General features: G+C 44.7%; 1 pseudogene; it reads left to right on the top strand.

Moving 5' to 3' along the window:
* LOC115396504 (F-actin-uncapping protein LRRC16A-like) overlaps positions 1-18421 on the top strand; it is a 61927-nt pseudogene extending 43506 nt beyond the window's left edge.
* The last annotated feature ends 3307 nt before the right edge of the window (positions 18422-21728 follow it).

Consider the following 21728-nt stretch of genomic DNA (forward strand, 5'->3'; position numbering starts at 1 on the left):
TCCACTCCAAAACCGTTTGACAGGCCGGCGACGCCGCTAAGAGGCTGCGTAATGGAATAGTTGGCAGACAGCAGGCGGGGGTGAAGGGCAGAGGGAGGGTAGGTGAGGTGGGGGTGGGGGTGGGGGTGGTGGGGGCTCCAGCTTCCCTCTCTTAATTTTTCATCACAACTCGCCACACATTGCAGCCCTCGCCTCCCTCTGCCCTCCTCCCCGGCTGGAGCAGAGAGAAGGCAGCTCGCCGCAGATTCATCCTGATTGCTAAAGATAACTCATGAATACAAATTACACAGGAAATCCAATTCCACATTCCTATAGAAAGCTTCCCAAACGGAGCTGCGGGGGAAACGATCTGATCCCTTTGCAAAGCTTTAATGAAGCGTTTGGTGGAGGCGGCCAGAAATGGCTTCCCTGAGTGGCTCCGACAGCGAACTAAACAAGGACTGACTCCGTGTTGAGTGTGTCTCTGAGTGTGTGCTGGCATACAAGTGTGATCATTAGGCATCTGTGTGTTTGTTGTTTTTTTAATTGTTGGCTGGATTTGACACCCTGCTTCTTTCCCTCTAATGCTTCTGTAAGCTCGGCCATTGTGTAAGTACCGATGCGCTCACTTTTAATGATTACCTTTGGTTTATTTTGGCAGATCCTTTATTTTCCTGCTCATCATATTCACCGCGGGGTCGATTTTTAACTTCATTTGGATGAAATGGAAAACTGCAATTAGCCCGGATGATGTAGGAAGATTGTGAAGATGTGTCTTTTTTTTCTCTAAGCCATGTTGAATTGTATGTGCTTAGCAGTTGAATTCAGGTTTAGCAGAACAAATCTAATACAGATGTTTTCATTGATTTATGTCAGCGTAAGTCTTCATGGAAGACCTGTGACGTTTTCTGTTATTATCTGTTTTCAATAACAGTGCTGGATTTGCCAGCGATTGTCCATTCCAGCAGTAGTACAAAAACAAATTAACTTATCACATAAATCAGTGAGCCCGCCGTGTGGTTTCCCGTCTCTCCAGCTGCGGTCTGGCGGCTCTCAGCTCCTGGAAGGCTGCATTGCTGAAATCCCAAACATCTCCAGCCTGGATATCTCTTGATAATGGTGAAAATACTCAGCTATTCTACATTCCAAGAATTTACATCAGAAATCGCTCCGCTCCAGTCAGACGTGTGCCTCTCTTCTGTCCAGGCCTGGACTCAGATCTGTCCACTCTGCTGGGTTTGGTTGGCGAAGAACCGCTCCATCAGACACCTTTCTCTGGGCAAGAACTTCAACAACATCAAATCCAAGTAAGATAATTGGTAGAATGAGAAAAAAAGTGAATGCATATTTTTAATCATGTGTATTTTTGGTTAATTCTTTTTTTTTTTTTTCTCAACTCTCTTCATCGTGCTTCGTTCAGAAACCTGGCCTCGGTGCTGGACAGTCTGGTTCTATGATCCAGGAGGAAGAGTCGGTACGTTTCCTTTTCTGGTTGGTCTCCTCTGCAGCCGCGGCCGAGCATCTTCAGACAGATGGCCGGAGTTCAGATCCTGTGTCTGCAGGCGCCCAGCCGGCTGAAACAATCACAGACTCTCCTCCAGCTGCTCCTCAGCTACCTCTGACCTCGCCGGTGGAGGGGCTGCGTTAATAGGATTCCCCAAAACTGAATGACAGACTCAAACCGTTCAAAGCACATTAAAGCATGAAAATGACTCGAACACATCCTGTCGAGTTGCAACCAATCACCACCTCCATTACAAATTCAGGAATTACCTTCACCTGATAGTTCAGCCTCTGTAATCCTCCGTCCGTCTCTCCATCATGAGAGCCATAACACATTCTGCCCCTCCTGCGCCCTCCTCTCACCCCAGTGCTGGACTGATGGCCACGTTGAGCTGCTCTGTGTCGGATATTGTAGTTTTGTGTGTATCATATACACCCAGGAAGATGTGAATGTCTACGGACGGTTATCTGGCTGTGCAGGCGCATCTACAGAAAGGAGGAGGAGGGAAATTAATAGAAGAAGAGGATGGGAAGAGGTGACTGATGTCGAGATAAAGAGGTCGAGAGCAGATTGATGAAATGAAAGACACTGATTACTAAAGGGATTGGCGAAGGATTCATCTGTGTCCTGCGGCCGGTTCGCTTGAGAGTCTGACATTCTGGAAGATCAAGTATTCGTTTATGTTTTGTGCTAAAGCTGGTCAAGGTGCTTTGTGCAGTAATACTGTGGAACAACGAACACCGTCAATCTGAGCGAATAGATCATTATCACACTACTTTTAAATAATTTGTTATGTTGTGTGTTCACCCACAGCTTCACCTTAGAAACTAACATGTCGTAGCTGGCAAGGAGAAAAGCAAATGAAAAAAATCCTATGTATGGCTATTGGATCTGAAATCTGGAGACAAAACACCTCAACAATGTAAAACTGTTAAAAAACCAAAACCACAAATTATACAGCTCAAGAGAAGTTTTGACATTTCATATTCCTGACACTAACCTCATCGAACTGACTGCGTCCTCAAAATATATAGATATTTCCCACAAATGGGTAATGGAAGGTATTTATGGTGAAATATAATTTTTGATTTGATGAAAATGCTTGATGCGATTGGCTTAATACAATAAACTGCTGCAATCATGTATTATTTAATTATATGTTGAACAAAGTCACTTATTTCAAACTGCCAATATATTGTGTCTCCGCTTATTAATGGCATATTTACTTCGAGTGGAAATTACAGCTTAAACTTGGAACGTTAAACATGGGGTCTGCGGGCTACAACCAGCCCGTCTGAGACTACATTTTAACTACAGGACGACCCGGGACAGTGTAAGGAAGAAGAAAAACATTATCCTGCTTCATTTACTGTATTTTTTTTTTTTTTTTTTTTTTTTTATAATCAACTGCTGGTGATGATTATTCATTGATGATTGCCACTGCAGGAATAAACTAGCAGACACAATGATTAAGCCAAGTGGACTGAGAACCCAGGGATGTAACACTTCATGCTAATTTTTAAAAACGTTCATGCTAAAGGCTGCAGCGACCAAGAAACACTGCAACCGATATGATTTCAGATTTATCAGCAGGTTTTTGGAAGCAACAAAATTAATAAAGGATGGAATAGATCTTTTTTTAAGTTGAGATGAATTACAAGCTGACTTATTTGCATGAATTTTGCACGAATTCTGGTTCAACTGTGTCTAAAACATGGTTGCCCAGATCTGTTGCAGTGGTTTGAAATTTGCTAAAGATGAAATGGAGCAATAATAGATGTCGAGAGTAAATATTTTCATCCCCCAGCCGCTTTGCAGTGGACAGACCTGAGAATCATTTTGATGAACAGCGCTGCAGAAATGTTCAGTCCCATTATGGCAGTAAGTCACTCATCACTTCATCACTTTGTGGACACACATTAACGAGTGTTAATTTGTCTCCCTGGCGAGGGCACACTCATTTGCAGTCTTGGGTTTCAGTTTCTCATTTTATGGCCCCTATAACTACAACATGCATACGCACACAGCATAATTACTTTATAATTTTACTCACTAATAATGACTGTAAATCTTCTGTAGCTGTTATAGCTAAAACAAAGGAAGTGAGAATTGTCTGAACCACACCCTGCAGGTCTTTTCACTGTATGTTTCCTTTATATCATTGTGTTATTATGAAATTAGCAATACAAATTTTATTTGTTCTTTATAGCAGTGTGAATTTTATTTTTTTTTACTGGAGCTACTGATGCATAAAATTACAGCAATTCATATTTGCAGTTTCATTTCTGGTTGGCAAGTTTTGCTGTGCACCTCAGTTGAGACTCAAGGAAACCATTTTCTGCTTGTATGACCATGTTTTCAGATCTAATCATCATCCCTTCACAGTCATCGCTCCCCACGTCCACCACAGCACTGCTCGTTTAAGGACACGCTCAATCGTCCCTCCCACTAGTTATGCCGAGGCGCAGACATAACATAAAGCACAGGGTTAATCTTGTAATTCCTTTGCCTTCTGTTTGCGAGTAGTCAGGTGTTCAGCGATAAAATCCTCTGAGCTCGAGCGTTTCTTACTTCGCTCTGTGCCTTTACTGCTAATTATACTATTACGGCATCCGTCCATCCATTTTCCGTACATGATTGATTTATCAGAGTTAGGGTTGTTGGAAGCGGGAGCAAATTTACCTGAGTGTGAGAGGAAAACACAGAGCTATTATCCTGACGTGTTTGTATTCCCCTGGAGGAAGTCAGCAGCAAGGGAGAAAACCCACGTATCCTCACTGAGAACGTTGGCGACTCCACACAGAATCTGGGATCTTCTAGCTGTGAGGTGAAATTTTCAGATCATGAACCAGAATAAACATGTAACGGATGTCTTCACATAATATTTCAAGCGCCTTTCTGTACAGAGAGGTAAAGATATTTGTGACTGTTATTCTTTTTGGATAACTGCTCATAGCAGTTCATGGAATAGCAGGAATGCATTAATTACTCACTAGCAGCTACACTCATTCCACATGGAGGTACTTAAACGAGGCTGAGCAGAGCTTTCTGAAATGCCATCACGACGGTGGGGATATGGCGAACGCTGCGAAGGCTGTCGTCCTGCAGGCGGAATCACAGGCGTCTCCAGCTGCGTAAATGGCAGGCGTCACGGGGTCCGCTTAAATCTGCTGAACAGACGGGCACCGTTGGGGGTGTGTGAACACTGGCATCACAAAGAAGCCCACTTGATCTGGTGCTGAATCTTTTATTTGGTGTCGCTGCCCCAGCAGAGTGCTAAATGGAAATATCAGGGACATTTTTCAGGCGGCGCCGGAGTCCTCTTGATCCTCTGATGAATGTTTGAACTGATTCTCTGATCTGATCTGTGTGGACCAGCATTAAAAACACCGTAATTATCAGTGTGTTTGATATAAATTGAATTCATTGAACAAGTCTTATCTCATTTTGAATTGTTGCACTGTAAAACTGCAGACATTATGTTCACTGATAGATTTTTACAAAACGACAAGGCAATTTCGTAACTTTCTTGAGGATTGTGAATAAAGAAAAAGAAGATACAAATCACATATCTGCAGACTAAATTAATTTTAGGACTTTTTTTTTAAAGCAAAACAAGCTTTCATTACCAGAAATAGGAAGAACAATGTATGGATTAATTTACAAAAATGTTTGTTTCCTCTTTCAGTTGAAAATTGAGAAATAAATTCATTTCACCTCGTAAAGCTTTTTCCCTCTGCACATTGTGGTAAAACCTGTTTCTTTTCCCCTCCGCAGCCCCTCACCTCCCTTTCTCTGGCCGACTCCAGACTCAAGAGTGATCTGACCATAGTCCTCAACGCCCTCGGCAGCAACTCGTCTCTCACCAGGCTCGACATCAGCGGGAATGCCATGGGAGACATGGGGGCTAAGATGTTGGCCAAGGCCCTTCAGATCAACTCCAAACTCAGGGTGAACAACATGACTTTGTACAACGTCGTCATTAAATATGTCTCTCTTTTGTACTATCTTTTGCCCTTCATCATTTGAGATGATCGCAATGCTTGTTGAAGAAACACTTTGTGCAACCAGTGCTTAATCTTCTTAAATCACTACGAAAGTCCAGTACTTGGTTGTCAACAGATAAAATAAAGTTCAATGTCTTTCTGAGTTGATTCCCTTCCTTTTTGTGCAGGACTGTAATCTGGGATAAGAACAACACCAGCCCTCAGGGTCTCCAGGACGTCGCTGCTGCTCTGGAAAAGTGAGTTTTGCAGCCCATCTACCTTTATATATACATATATATGAGTGGGTATTGATCACTGTATTAGTTTTCTGAGCTTTCATTCACGCTGCATCCATGCAGCGGTGCACTACATGAAAGTGGTTTTGTCATTAATCATCGGAACCGAGACGTCTTTTTTTTTTGTGCCGAGGTGGGAGGAAACCTGAGGTAGACAGGAAGGAGAGAGGATGAAAGGAGGGAAGGTACAGAGGAGACAGAGCGACACACAGGGAGTACAACAGAGACGCAGAGGAATGGGAAAATCTGCTGAGGAAGGGAAAACAAGCGAGGGCATTACAGATTGAAAACAAAACAAATCAGATGGTAGTCTATTCTACCCTCACATGTGGGTGTGAGTTTTCAATATCAGCGATGGCGTTACGAAGTGGCGTACGCGTCTATCTAAATGGCTTCTGGGACAACGTCTGTGCATCCAGCTCTCATCTGTTCATCACTTTCCCCTTCGAGTCGCTGTGTTGCATTATTGAATGAACAGTTTCTTCTTTTCGTCGTGCCTGATCTGCGCTCTGATCAGCTCTGAGCAGCATTGTGGGTTTTTGTTCCCCGTGCTCAATTTCCTCATGTCTCCTGTGCTCTGTGCTTCTCTGTTCGGATCCTGTAGAATAATGCAGTTTGTAGTTTCCAAGCAAACATCAGACTGTATCTATAATATATAACATGCTCAGATCACCAGCATGTACTGCAATCCTTATCAGTCTTACTGCATCTGAATAATAGTGATGAATCCAGTTGCTTTAAAATGTCGAGAAATAGTCATTTCTTTACTCTTTTTTCACTACAGTCTGTTTATCTCACCGGTTTATTTCTGTATTCAATTGTATTCATTCTTTTTGTTTTTAATCCAGCATGCTGTTTTGTGTGTTTAGCTCCTCACACGATGCTGTATGTGATCCTTTAATTCCCTTTTTTTAACAGAATCCGTATTGATTTTTCCCATTTCTGTCCAGTCCCCACCTTTTTCTCACCCTCTGTCAGTGAACTAAATCAAAAGATAACCTCTGGCTGTGTGTCCATTAGGAACTACACATCCGTTTCAGGCCCATTCTCCCATCATCGACGCCTCCAGGCTCTGAAGGCCAGTCCCGAGAAAACCGAGGATGCTCTGCTAAAGGTACGGCGCATCAAAGTCTCAGATCGTTTAATCATAAAGTGTCTCTTTATCATGATAATTCTTCTGTGCCTCTCTCCCAGATTGAGAATTATCTGTACAGGACCACGAACAAAGAAAATACCTTCAGGAACAGGCTTATCGGCCTCCAGCAGGGGATCGTCACTACAACTACACAGCAGTGTGCAAACATATTGAGACAGGCATATGCAATTATACTGACTCCAGAGCTCCACAAGCAGTTTGGTTTTCAATTTATCAGTGAAGCACCGGGAGCTGTTTGACATCCAGCAAATGAGACAATTGTATGAATTACACTGTGCCATCTGTGAAAAGGTCAAGGAGTTTTATGGATGAAATACAAGCTGAACATAGCCACTGTTGCTGAAATCATGAAGTAAAATCTAAAGTTCCCACAGTGGCTCTACAATAAGACGCTATCATGTCATGGAAAAGGCACAGGGCCCTTCAGTGTGTTGTTGTTCTTGTCTTCCAGATGATTGACCAGGATTTGTGTGAAGGTGCAGGACCACTTGAACTCCCTGAGAAATTCTGAGACGGAGGTCAGTCTGGAGATGTCAGAGCCGCCGAGAGCCTCATCAAAGACGCCAGAAACTCGAAAACAGTGAGAACAGATCACCTCTTGACTAAAATGTTGTTTTTTTATTTTATTTTTGGAACATTTCATTTAATTCATATGTGAAAGTTTAACTCTTTAAAGTGCTACAAGCGATGCCCAAAACACAGTATGCAGCAAACAGTACGATTGTTTTTCTGTCGGTACACCAATCACTACGTCCCGCTTTTCCCAGCTGCTGCCCAACCTTTACCACCTGGGATCCACAGCCAAGCAGGAGGTGAACAGCTCCTCCGTCGGTCCCATCCAGGAGAAACTGGAGTCGATGGCCGGAGAGGTGACGACAGTCATGGACCAACAGCTACAGGTACTGCTCACACTTTATATTTATGCATTTATAGTAAAATGCAGCCCACTCCATAAATCTTTGAGAGTGCAAAAATGCAGATGAGTTATAAGCTAATCAGATGAAAATGTCAGTATCGGTTCTATGAATGAGAAAGCAACATTATTTGCAACCTAAATTGTTTTATTCCTACTCTCCCTCCCGACTCTGTTGGAGTCCGATGATGGACACAGCAGAGTCTCTGTGTCCTCATGTGATGAAGAGGAGTAATCTACGTCCAGAGCTGATGAAGGCCAGCTCAGCAAGACGGTGGTTCCCAAAAGCTTCGTCACCAAACCCTCCTGGAGCAGTCGGGGGTGGATATTATAACAAGATCAGGTGTGTTTATGGCTTACAAATCAGTCACTATATTCAGCAATGAATCGTTTTAGATCTCTTTTTAATGGCATCGAAACCTAACCTACATCTTGTCGTCTGGGCAGTGAGGTGAAACTGAATCTAGCGTCCTTTCTGTCGGATCGCATCGTGGATGAGATTTTGGAGGCTCTGTCAACATCACAGCAAACTTAGTAAGACTGAAATCAACTGTAGACTCATTATCTGACCTGCGAGTAAATACACTTCTACATTCCCTATCATGTTTTTCTCTTTCTGCTCTCCCTTTCTCTCAGGCGGACCACCTCGTGCGTCGAGGGCGCCCCCTGCTGCAGCAGGAGTCGGTGGATCTTGATGTCCCCGAGGAGAAGATCCCCAGACGGGCGTCAACATAGATACTGGAGGCTGAAAGACTTGAAGATCTGGAAACGTGTATGGTAGTTTAGAAGGAAAAGGAGTTTGACTACTGTACATTTAGCAGAAGCTGGCTTGAGATTAGTTTTACTTCTAAATGATCCCTGGATTTAAATGTGCATATGTTCAGATTTATAAAATCAAAGATCCATGATCTTATAGCAGAAGTGTGTAAAGCCTCTGGGTCCTCTGTCCTCTTTGACTCTTCCAGTCTTTAACCTGCGGTTCCTAGTTAGACCTACTTCTATCTCCCTCCTTCTTTATTCTCTTTCACATCTATGGAGCTGTTTCTTTTTCTCCTCTAGTTGCCCCTCACTAGGCCTCAGTATTTGTTGTCTTTCTTTCTCTCAATCTTTTCCCCCTCTTTTCCTCCCTTTCCTATCTTTGCTCCATGGAGACCTGTGCTGCACCAGTGTGAGTATTTCCTCGCTGTCCCTCCCTGCTTCTTTTCTATCTGCTTCTCTTTCGTCTCACTTTTATAATTTCTCCTTTCACTGTGCTTACCTGTCACACGCAAAAAAAAAAAGTTTTTCTACAATTTAACCCTAAGAAAAGCATAAAACCACACTTTGTTTGACAGTCCCACAATAGTTTGATGCATTATTTATCATTCTGCTGTCACTTTATCCGTCATCGCCGTTGAGTGTTGATCAGTGAAAATCTTTACCACGCCGCACCGCTGCTCTTCATTAAATGCAACCGTCCATCATCACTGCTTTGTGAATGTGCAACACGACGATAAAACAAGCATCCGAGTGTCACGTGTTTGAGTATGCAAAGACATGTAGGCGTGCAGTTCTGTCCTGATTCTGGTCACTATAGATTTAAATAATTGACAAAACGTGTCACCAATCAACTAGTGCCTCCTGACTCTGTTTTACCCCTGAAGCTCTCAGATGTTGCTTTTCTTTGTTATCTGAACAAAGTTTGACAAAAACAACTTAGAAATTCACTTGAAGCTTTAGCTGTGAAATTAAAGAATTTCTAAGCAGGAAATTAATTTCCTTATCTTTCCACAAAGTGTCTTCATTGTCATTACATTTTTTTTAATTAAAAAAACAACAAATGACAGAAGGTTGCAGCACACTCAAGTGCAATTTATCATGGAGATAATACTGATGAGACACCATGATGTTATTTTCACGTTCATACTTGCACTGGAGTAGAGTTGATGGTAACTTTATGCCTTTTCAAAACACATTTAATTTATGCTGAAGGTTGCTCTTCATAGGGTCCTTTCCAAAATTCATCAGATCTTCAATAGGCTGTTAATTCATTTTTTTCTGAAATGCTAAATGATGTTGTCCTCTTTTCAGAGCCTCCTAAATCCAAGAGGAAAAGCATCCACAGCAGGATGCTGCGACCGGTATCTCGAGCTTTTGTGTGAGCAGCTTCAGTTCACATGAAGTATGAACTGAGGAAAATTCTACTTCATGACTATTGTTACATTGTTTGATGTCTGTAATCTTACTTATTGATGAAAAATCTGACCTCTCAGAAATGGAGTTTGACCTGGACAAGGCGCTGGAGGACGTCCCCGGCACGTGGAGGACTCCACGTCTTCCTCCCACACTCCGTCGACGCCGTCACGTCTGACGCCCAAAGCTGGAGCACCGCCCGGGACTCATGTCGGAGCTGCCGTCCGAGGAAGAGAAAAAGCTGCAGCACTTCACCAAACTGCTGGCCTCGACGAAACAAGAAACACACTCCAGCAAAGTCCCCTGTGAGTAAAACTCTGATGTCCAGTCTGAGATAGTGGCACCCTTTAATGACATGTTTTGCAAACTGATTTGCAAGACTGAATAATAAATGAAGGCTTATTTTATTATAGCTCATGGTTATCCTTTTTAAAAGTGCTTCAACGGAATTTACCTGAAAACTTAGTTGCTTCTCGAACATTGTGTCCATTCCTTTATTTCAGCAAATCAACAGCACACCATCTCAAGATGGAGAACAGAACGGCCTCATGGGAAGAGTGGACGAGGGCGTTGATGAGTTCTTCTCCAAAAAAGTCACTAAGATTGATTCCAAGTAAGACTCATGCTCCTTTATGATCATTTAAGATATATGGAAGCCACATGGGCTCAGAAGCTGGTTTTTTTACTTCAAACATCGAACACACGCGTTTCCTTTGTTTTTCTGTCGTCGTCCAGACGTTCCCTGAGAGTTCAGAATCTCAGGATGGAGAGAAGAAGAAGAAGTAAAGGAGGTCCTAAATCTCATCAAACGGTCGTCGAAATCTGATAAATCGGACAAGTCATAAGTCGGAGAAAAACCAGACGACGACGTCCTCCTCGGGAACGTCCTCCGCCTCCGTGCCAGCAGTCCTCCTCCCCGAGGAGCCCTCCTCTCCAAAGTCTCCGTTAAGAGTCCTGCTCCAGAACCAAAGTCACGGTAAAGATGAAGACTAAATAGTCTTGATTTGAGAAGGAGTGATTATTCACCAACACTGCGCCTTCTCTACTGATACGTTCCGTCTCCGTTCCAGAGACGCGTCGTCTCGCTCGCAGCCCACCGACTACAGCAGCAGCTCGGACCGATCCGAGGAGCTGCGGACGCCAGACTCCATCGACGAACCGTTGGGACGGCTCGGACGGCAGGGGCAGTCCAACAGGGGGGCAGGCGGTACCCCGGGGTGCAAATGATGGGGAGTGGCCTCCTGGCAGAGATGAAGGCCAAGCAGGAGAGGAGAGCGCACAAGGTGACTTATCGCAGTTTGAATCGAGTGTAAAATAAGCAAAAAGGGACGGCAGGAACAAAATATCAGCACTGTGTTGAATCTGTCACTACAAAATATTATCCTTCACAACCAGACCACATTTGGATAATGAAAAAATGAATTAGGTCTCAAATAAATACAAATCCACCCAATCCACATTGCACCCAGCCCCTACGATTCCCTCGGCGGGTGGTGGATTGGGTGGCAGCCGATGGCAGGGTGCCCGGCGACCCGATCCTCAGACACAGAGACTAGCTCTCGGGACATGGAATGTCACCTCGTTGGGGGGAAGGAGCCCGAGCTTGTAAGGGAGGTTGAGAGATACCGGCTAGATATAGTCGGGCTCACCTCCACACATAGCCTGGGCTCTGGAACCCAACCTCTCGAGAAGGGCTGGACTCTCCACTTCTCTGGCGTTGCCCGCGGTGAGAGGCGGCGGGCTGGTGTGGGTTTGCTTATAGCCCCGCAGCTCAGCCGCCATGTGTTGGAGTTCACCCCAGTGAACGAGAGGGTCGCATCCCTGCGCCTTCGGGTCGGGATAGGTGCCTCACTGTTGTTTCAGCTTATGGGCCGAACAGCAGTGCAGAGTACCCGGCCTTCTTGGAGTCCCTGGGAGGGGTGCTGGACAGTGCTCCGACTGGAGACTCCATTGTTCTACTGGGGACTTCAATGCCCACGTGGGCAGCGACAGTGAGACCTGGAAGGGGGTGATTGGATCGCATGGCCTCTCTGATCTGAACCCGAGTGGTGTTCTGTTATTGGACTTCTGTGCTAGTCACAGTTTGTCCATAACGAACACCATGTTCGAGCACAGGGGTGTCCATAAGTGCACTTGGCACCAGGACACCCTCGGGCGGAGGTCGATGATCGACTTTGTTGTCGTGTCATCTGACCTTCGGCCGCGTGTTTTGGACGCTCGGGCGAAGAGAGGAGCAGAGCTGTCGACCGATCACCACCTGGTGGTGAGTTGGATTCGCTGGCGGAGGAGAAAACCGGACAGACTTGGCAGACCCAAACGTATTGTGAGGGTCTGTTGGGAACGTCTGGTGGAACCCTCTGTCAGCAGGGTTTTCAATCCCACCTCCAGAGAGCTTCTCTCATGTCCCGAGGGAGGTTGGAGACATTGAGTCCGAGTGGACCATGTTCTCCACCTCCATTGTCGAAGCAGCTGCTCGGAGCTGTGGTCGTAAGGTCTCCGGTGCCTGTCGTGGCGGCAACCCCCGAACCCGGTGGTGGACACCGGAAGTAAGGGCTGCCGTCAAGCTGAAGAAGGAGTCCTATCGAGCCTTGCTGGCTCATGGGACTCCCGAAGCAGCTGACGGGTACCGGCAGGCCAAGCGAACTGCAGCCCGAGCAGTTGTGGAGGCAAAAACTCGGGTCTGGGAGGAGTTCGGGGAGGCCATGGAGGAGGACTATCGGTCAGCCTCGAAGAAATTCTGGCAAACCGTCCGGCGCCTCAGGAGGGGAAAGCAGGTCTCCGCCAACACTGTTTACAGTGAAGGTGGGGAGTTGCTGACCTCAACTGGGGATATCACAGGACGGTGGAAGGAATACTTCGAGGACCTCCTCAATCCCGTCGCCACGTCTTCCGTGGAGGAAGCAGAGGCTGAGGTCTCAGAGGTGGACTCGTCCATCACCCAAGCTGAAGTCACCGAGGTGGTTGGTAAGTCCTCGGTGGCAAGGCACCGGGGGTGGATGAGATTCGCCCTGAGTACCTCAAGTCTCTGGATGTGCAGGGACTGTCTTGGTTGACACGTCTCTGCAACATCGCGTGGCGGTCGGGGACGGTGCCTCTGGATTGGCAGACCGGGGTGGTGGTCCCCCTGTTTAAAAGGGGGACCGGAGGGTGTGCTCCAACTATAGGGGGATCACACTCCTCAGCCTCCCGGGAAAGTCTATTCCAGGGTACTGGAGAGGAGGATCCGACCGATAGTCGAACCTCGGATTCAGGAGGAACAATGCGGTTTTCGTCCTGGTCGTGGAACAGTGGACCAGCTCTATACCCTCCATAGGGTGCTCGAGGGTTCGTGGGAGTTTGCCCAACCAGTCCACATGTGTTTTGTGGATTTGGAGAAGGCATTCGACCGCGTCCCTCGTGGTGTCTTGTGGGGGGTGCTCCGGGAATACGGAGTCCGGGACCCCTTGTTAAGGGCCGTCCGGTCTTTGTATGACCGGAGTAGGAGTCTGGTCCGCATTGCCGGCAGTAAGTCGGACCTGTTCCCGGTGCATGTTGGACTCCGGCAGGGCTGCCCTTTGTCACCGGTTTTGTTCATCATTTTTATGGACAGAATTTCTAGGTGCAGCCAGGGGTCGGAGGGGGTCCGGTTCGGGGACCACAGGATTTCATCTCTGCTTTTTGCAGATGATGTTGTCCTGTTGGCTTCATCGAACCAGGACCTACAGCATGCACTGGGGCGGTTCGCAGCCGAGTGTGAAGCGACAGGAATGAGGATCAGCACCTCCAAATCCGAGGCCATGGTCCTCGACCGGAACAAGGTGGCTTGCCCTCTCCAGGTAGGTGGAGAGACCCTAGCCCAGGTGGAGGAGTTTAAGTATCTTGGGGTCTTGTTCACGAGTGGGGGACGGATGGAGCGTGAGATTGACAGGCGGATCGGTGCAGCGTCTGCAGTGATGCAGTCGTTGTATCGGTCCGTTGTGGTGAAGAGGGAGCTGAGCCGAAAGGCGAAGCTCTCGATTTACCGGTCAATCTACGTTCCCACCCTCACCTATGGTCATGAACTTTGGGTCATGACCGAAAGGACAAGATCCCGGATACAAGCGGCCGAAATGAGCTTCCTCCGTAGGGTGGCTGGGCGCTCCCTTAGAGATAGGGTGAGGAGCTCAGTCACCAGGGAGGAGCTCAGAGTAGAGCCGCTTCTCCTCCACATCGAGAGGGGCCAGCTGAGGTGGCTCGGGCATCTGTTCAGGATGCCTCCTGGACGCCTCCCTGGGGAGGTTTTCCGGGCATGTCCCACCGGGAGGAGACCCCGGGGAAGACCCAGGACACGCTGGAGAGACTATGTCTCTCGGCTGGCCTGGGAACGCCTTGGGATCCTCCCGGAAGAGCTGGAGGAAGTGTCTGGGGACAGGGAAGTCTGGGCATCCCTGCTGAGACTGCTGCCCCCGCGACCCGGCCCCGGATAAGCGGCTGAAGATGGATGGATGGATGGATAAATACAAATCAGCACTCGTCTGAGACAGCGGTGACATTTGCAGCCTCTCAATATTCAACAATCACCAGCTAATTAAATTGATTAACAAGTGTTTTAGCCGATGGGCACCGACTGCCAAGATAATGAGGAAACTGCTGCAACATCAGGATGAAGCCAGATTCTGTCCACACTGTTTCCTCTACACTGTATTTCAGCTCTGAAGCCTATTGGTCCCACACATACCAGTGATTTATCCTCAACATCTCCTAACTTAAGAGCAAAGAGTATTTATGCCATTTAATGCGTCTTAAGCTGAGGGTATTATGTTGCAGAGTTAAAGGCGCCATCAGCAGTGAGCTTGTTTAAATGAGGACAGGGTGGACTAACTGTAGGTGTTCAGCCTCCTGCTTGTCAGATCCAGTTTGCTCTCCGCTCCCTGGCACTCGTTTCCAGCTCGGAGAATATGGAAAATGAAAAGCGCAGAGGATCACGGATGCACCAAGTTGCTGACACATTTTGTCTTAAGGCCACACGTTGTACCTGACAACATGTTGACATGAAAACACAAACAGCCCTGATTCTTCACCAGGCTGAGAGGAGGAGGAGGAGGAGGAGGAGGTAGAAGCATGAAATGACAGAATGGAAACAGAAAAGAAGGGTGATGCAAGACGGAAAATACTGAGAATTCACCCACTAAAAATTCTCAATTTCTCAAACCTGATGTTCCTTTTTAATCCTGCATATTTGAAATTGAATATGAGTCAGGATTAGTGTGATAATACCTTTACATATTTAAAAAGAGCTGTTATTTCTATACTACGCAGGGCTTTTATGTGCTTCCACACATCATTGAATATGTAAAAGTGTGTCTTATAAACACGATTGATCCCTAAGTGGTGCTTGCACTGCAGATTAGTGCATTTTGGTTTATGTTGGTTATTCTGACCTGGTAACGGAGCGGTAAAGCTCCTCCCGCCATCTGCCTCTTCTGGCTGCTGTCCAGGTGTGTGTCTGTTTATGGGTGTATCACAGAAGAGAGGTAATGGGGAAACTGGGTATTATTCTGAGCTGGGGTGCTTGATCTTTGACTATTGGTGAGAAGGTGCCCCCTTGTGTTGAAATGCTGCTTAACAATGCATGTGCATTAGTAGGCATCGCTGCTCTTCTACATTAAAGGTGCTGTAGGCAGGATTCGGCATCTCCGCCATCTTGCTTAGGGTTACCTAAGTAAGATGGCGATTTGAAACTCAGCACAGCCAATCCTGTCCTATTTCCTCTGACATCACGCCCTTACGAAAGTTAAGCTCCTCCCACAAGAATGTGCGACGAACGCCCCTCAACTAATCACGGTTAGAGCCTCAGGGCTTCTGATTGGTCAAAGATACCTGGAGCTGTCGAGATTCCTTTTCAGCTCAGAATAGAGACAGATGGAAACGCTGCGCCCTCGCGGTAGTGCAATTATACTACACTCCTAAAGGATTATCAATGGATACTCTAACATTTAATCCAAAGAAAACACAGAAAGATTAGCATTTACTAGCAAAATCCTGCCTACAGCACCTTTAAGAAACAGGATAGGACTCAAAACTTAAAATGTACATTTTTGAGAGATTTTTGCAGATTATTATTACTATGTAGTGACAACTCTCACAAAAAAAAAAAAAAAAAACACTTGTGTGCTGATTTACTGTTTTGTTTTTGTTTCTTTTCTAGTCTTCCAGCCCTGACAGGCCTGACAGCAATGCAACAGGTAAGCACTTTAAATAGATCTTTTAAAAAGTAGCAGAAGAGTCTTTTTTAGAAGAAAAACTCTGAAGATGGCAAGTGATCCATGCAGATAAAATCTTACTTCTCGCTCTTTCCAAATATATGATTAGAATAGAAATACTTCATTAATCCCAGAGGAAAATTGTTTGAACAATAAAAGCAATGCTTTTAAAAATGCTGCTTTATTTGCTCTGTTGTGGGATCTGTGTTTGTGTTGATACAATTTAAGAGTCTTGTAATGCTTCTGCTTGTTTTGTAGCCAAGCAGCAGCCCAGCGCACCAGAGACAGGTCCCCCAGCGGCTCCGTCAACAAATCGGACCCCTCGTCTCCAGAGAAGACTTCCCCGCGCGGTGAGACGAAGCCTGACCCCACCCCTCGTCTCAGAGCTACATCTTCACCCAGCTCCCCCGGCGGCCGGCGAGCCCCAAACCACCTGTACCACAGGGAGTCAAGCCGGCCCTGGCTGCCCGACCCACAATCCCTCAGAAGCCCAGGACCACCAGTAGCAGCAGGAGCATAGGTAACAAGCAAATCCTGAGTATGAGCAGGTTTCATTAAAGGTTTTCAGCACGCAGACGACATAACTCAGGCAATTCTCGTCTCACGTTGGGTTTTTCATCATTCCTGCACAGACGAGAGCTCGGACTCCCCCGCCAGTGGCAGCGTGTCTCCTAAGGTGACAGTATTTCCTCCAACCCTGAAGAGGACACTGTCAGAGAAAGACAAGGAGGGCCAGAGCAGTCCACATTCAGGAGGCTCCACCACACATAAAACCTCTCAGGAAGGTAAGGCTCAAACTTCTGTTTCCATTAAAACCATCAATACCATACTAACCTTTTCAAACACAACCCCCATCAAACACTCTTAACTGGAATCGAGCGATTCATAATGAAATCTTCCATTCAGATAGCAGGTACTGAAAAACAATGTCTTTATTAGATGTCATTTCTTATTTAAAGCCCTTTTCTACATTAGTAATTACTTTTCATTCCCTCATCCGGCAGCTTCAGGCATGGTAGGTGCTTGCTGTCCACTGTCAGGATCAAAGATTGCGCTGGCTTCTGTCTGTATCCCTCCATGGAGGCTGCTGTTGTCTATCCCTCAAATGACAGCCTGATAGATTCAGGTCGCCGCTCCCGTTCAGTCCCGTTGCCTCTGATCCCGCAGCATTACGTCACAGACACAACGTAAATATATAATACGGATTGTCTCTTCACTGTTCTCTTTGAGAATGGGGAATGTATCTGGTCTGTGTTTTTAAGTATTATTCTTGCTGCCAGGTGAAGAGGGTTTCACACTGGAAAAATGGTTAAGAATAAGAATAAAGCAGAAACTGAAAGTATCTTTAAATATGACATATATATATTTTTTAGCAAACTATACTCTGATGGGCCAAGTAAATAGCATTCAGTTTGAATATTTAAAGTGACTTATGGAGACTAAGGCTACTAAATTCTCATTACAGTGGCAAGCACGAGCTCTTCACTCCATATTCCTTCTGTAAATACTGTTAACATTGACTGTGTTTTCCATCCTTGTTGTTTTCAGTGAGATCGGCGTCAGACTCTGTCCAGCGATCCAGCCCTTTAGGAAACAACTCCGAGGATCACGGCTCCGTCAAGGCGAGGGAAAAATGCTCCAAGCCAGACCGGGACAAGGCAGCAGGCAAGAAGTCATCGGACTCTGGGGAGGAGGCAGACAAAGACTTTATTTTAATATGAACAAGATGCATTTTCTGCAAAAGCTTCCTGAAAAGCCTCACATTTTCCTTTGGAAAAAACAAAAATCTGAAGGGGAATATAATGATTATGCTTTCATTTATATTAGAGTTTGTACCTGTAGGTCGTGTCGGACCACAAAGTACATCATATTTGATTTTCAGCTAGATTGGCTGTATTATATGGAAACAAATTCAGTTTAGAATTTTGACTCATGTCTAGTTGTGTCACTTAAAACCAATCTGAGAAGAAAATCTCAGAAGAGCTTCCTTCTCACAGACTGTGTTTACTCTCCACATTATTCACACTCTATGCTGTTACCTGAAAATACCATGTCTTTCAAAACAGACTTTCAGGGTTTAGTAAAGTGGGCCATGTCTGAATCAACAATAACTTTGCCAGTCAATAGTAACTGAATTCAGATCTTGTGTTTTTGTAAATCTCAAAAAAAAAAAAAAAAAAAAAAAAAAAAAAAACGAGGCATGACAGTTTCAGGACTGAGCAGAGAAGAAAGTGAGGCTACATCTTTAACTAATAATCTAACTTCTTTTTACCGTTTGTTACCTTAGCTTGAGTCCAAGGGACCAAACACGTAATAACAAATATAGCAGGATTACTGAGCTGTACTTGAAGTCAAACAAACAACCAGAGCAGGAGACATTTCCCTGCCTTTCAGTCTATTTCTATAGATTTTCCTATATTTTCAGGATGTGGTTTTATTTTTCCCGGTTTTCACAGGAGACAGAATCCATTATGCATTCATGTTTTTTACAGGACTGTACAGGTTTCAGCTGAGGATCTCAGCACAGACACCAACCATGAAATGTAGCTCGACTAACAATACAGCCGTGAGTTATTCACAGGGGACTGAACAGATGCACTGCAGGGCTGACGGGCGGTGAGACCAGATCAAACACCCCGACCTGGACTGTAGCTGGACTCCGTGTGGAAGAGATGGAGTGACTGTTTTCAGAGGCACCGTGTTCACTTTTACTTCATGGACGATCGACATGGCTTTAGCACTGTTAACTAACACTGTTCTGTGTGTTTTGGCACTGTGGAAAAAGATCGATTAGTCGCTTTACTGTCAAATTTTAACATTTAAATTAAACCATGCATATAAATTACATGAAATTTTCTGTAAAATCATTAGAAACTCCTATTTCACTTATAGAATTTCTATTGTGTAAGATATCGGTAGCGTCACTTCGTGTAAATGTGGTGGCGAAACACTGCAAGCATCAGTCTTTCTGACACTCCCAGAGTTTTTGCTGCTTGCGTCAATTTGTCTTTCAGTCTCCAAACCCGCTGCTTCTTCTTAGACAGTCAGACTGGAAGCCAGAGGGACTCCCAGGTGTCCCATGTGCTAAGAGCATAGGTCCAAGAGAAGAGAAATGTGTAAGCTGGTGTCATTATCGTTGTTTTTTCAAACAACTTTTAAATGACATACTGTATATTACACAGTATAATTCACTTGGTTCATATGAAGAAGATTACAGAAAGTCTTTTTTGCCACTAGATGGAGCCAGAATTTGAAAATAATCCAAACAGGATGATACAAGGGATCCCAGACTTCAACTCTCAGCTCACTTATATTCCTTCCACACTTGAGAGGGCATTACCTCGGGTTATATTGTTCCTGTAAAATGATCTGTCACCACAGTATTGTGTTTGTTGAAAAACAAGTGAAGTGAAAGTGAATCAACAGTAGCCGCTTTTCCACCACATGGACCTCCAACCCCAGTATATACAGTATCTATATGCACCGTGTTCGGGACCGGAATGCTTCACAACACAATTGTGGAAATCGGACTGAATCCTTTTTTTAATTTCTTTTAGAAGCAAGAAGTGTTCCTTTCACACTGCCTCACAGTTAGCCAACATCGTCTCTAAAATAACGTATCAAGACTGTAGGATTTATTGGCATCGTGCAGTGAAAATGCAGATTGTGACCAGGTGTGTGCAGTGTCACAAACCTGCAAAAGAGCCTCTGTTTAGCTGTTCTGTAGAAACAGGAAACATTCCAAGCTGAGGTTTTGTAGAAGAATTAAATGCTTTTCAGGTTATACCTGCTTTCAGTTTGATGCCAGACTTCTACATGTTCACATTGTCAGATGTTATCAGCTGTTGTGATCAATAGGCAATAAAAAGCATGTCTCTCACTATATGGGTGCTTTACATTTGAAATATCAGGTACGTCCACATACAGTGTGTTGCACTGAGTCATCTACTTACTCCAGTTATTTAGATCTGTCTTGATTTCTCCTAAATTCCAAAGACAAAAATATCCAGTTTTATAAAAGCCATCCTTCTTAATCCCACATCTTCACTGAAGGTCCTCTGCAGACTTTATAAAATATTTTAATGTTATAAGGCAATAAAGACAGGCCTGAATCTGACAGACAATCCCTTAAACTCAAAACTAATTGTTTAGCAGATAAAGGTCATATTGAACATGTATGACAGTTTAAACGATTGTGTTTCAGATTGTGGAAAGGTTAAAGAAAGGGGAATCTATTCATCCTTCACAGATAAACACTCAAATTCACTCAACCTTGTTTGTTAGTTCACAGTATATTTGTTCCATCAATCCCTCGTCTCTCAGTATGACTTAAATTCAGCACCATTCAGCTCAGACATGAGATCTTATCTATTTTCTGTTAAGCCACTGTCGCCCACGTACCTCACCTTTTCTTTCAGTGCTTCTGACACTGGCTGTGTCTGTCTGGCAGTGTGGAAGAGACAAAGCTTCTCTTTTATTGTCAGGGCCAAAGGGCTCTCCGGTGCACCTCTCCTGCATTACTAGTGTCTACTGATGTCTTTTTGCAGGGTTATGGTTACATTTTGAGTCTTTGCTACTAATCATGGACTACAAACAACACTGTACCTGCTGTATATAGTTAATCAGATCTGATTTTCATACGTGATGAACTTAAACAATACTTTCTTGTGTCGAATGTGTTCAAAAACACTGAAAAAAAAAGAACATGTTACAACTTTGCAATATGTTTGACCTGTGCACTGTATTCTGAACCAACATCCTGACACGAGGGAACAGTCTGAGACGCCTTTGTCCGTTTTCTTTCTTCATTTCTGTGGGACTTTGGCCGTGGCCGTCTGCGTTTCTGTTGCACTGTGTAAAAGACTGATGATGGCTCTGTCCTGAAAACTCCCCTCAGTTGGTTGACAGGGCGGAGAAAACTGAAGATGTCCAGTAGCATTGAGTCCAGACCTGCGAGTCTGCGTGTGTGTGACTGCATGACGTGGCTGTGAGTTGTACTGTATGTATATATGTGCTTTCATAAGTGTAGGTGTGTGTGTGTGTGAGTGTGTGTATCTGGATGTGTAGCATATGCACTTCTGATATACACACCAACCGCATACACACGTGAACTCAGCAAATCCTATATTGTTTTGGTACTAAGTACACTACTCTACTAGGGGTTTGTTTGTAATTTATTTGGAATAAAAAACAGTGGCCGGTGATGTCTTGATCTTTGGTTGTTTTTCCTCTCACTTGTACATTGTGTTCATAAATGTAGAGATTAATTATTTGTATGTATTAATTTGTTATTTGATGTGATTGATTTGATGTTGCTTTCATCATGATTTAGAAAAGAAATAAAGCAAAGCAATGATTTTTTTTTCTTTTTTTTTTTGAGCTGGATAAAAAACATACAGAATGACATGTTTATTGGTTTTATCTGTCTTTTTTTTATCTCTCTTGTCCGGGTTCAGTATGTCTCACTCAGTTGGTTGTGGACGTTTCTTCATGCAGATATT

This window comes from Salarias fasciatus, chromosome 11 (genome assembly GCF_902148845.1).
Source record: "Salarias fasciatus chromosome 11, fSalaFa1.1, whole genome shotgun sequence".
Taxonomy (NCBI): Eukaryota; Metazoa; Chordata; class Actinopteri; order Blenniiformes; family Blenniidae; genus Salarias; species Salarias fasciatus.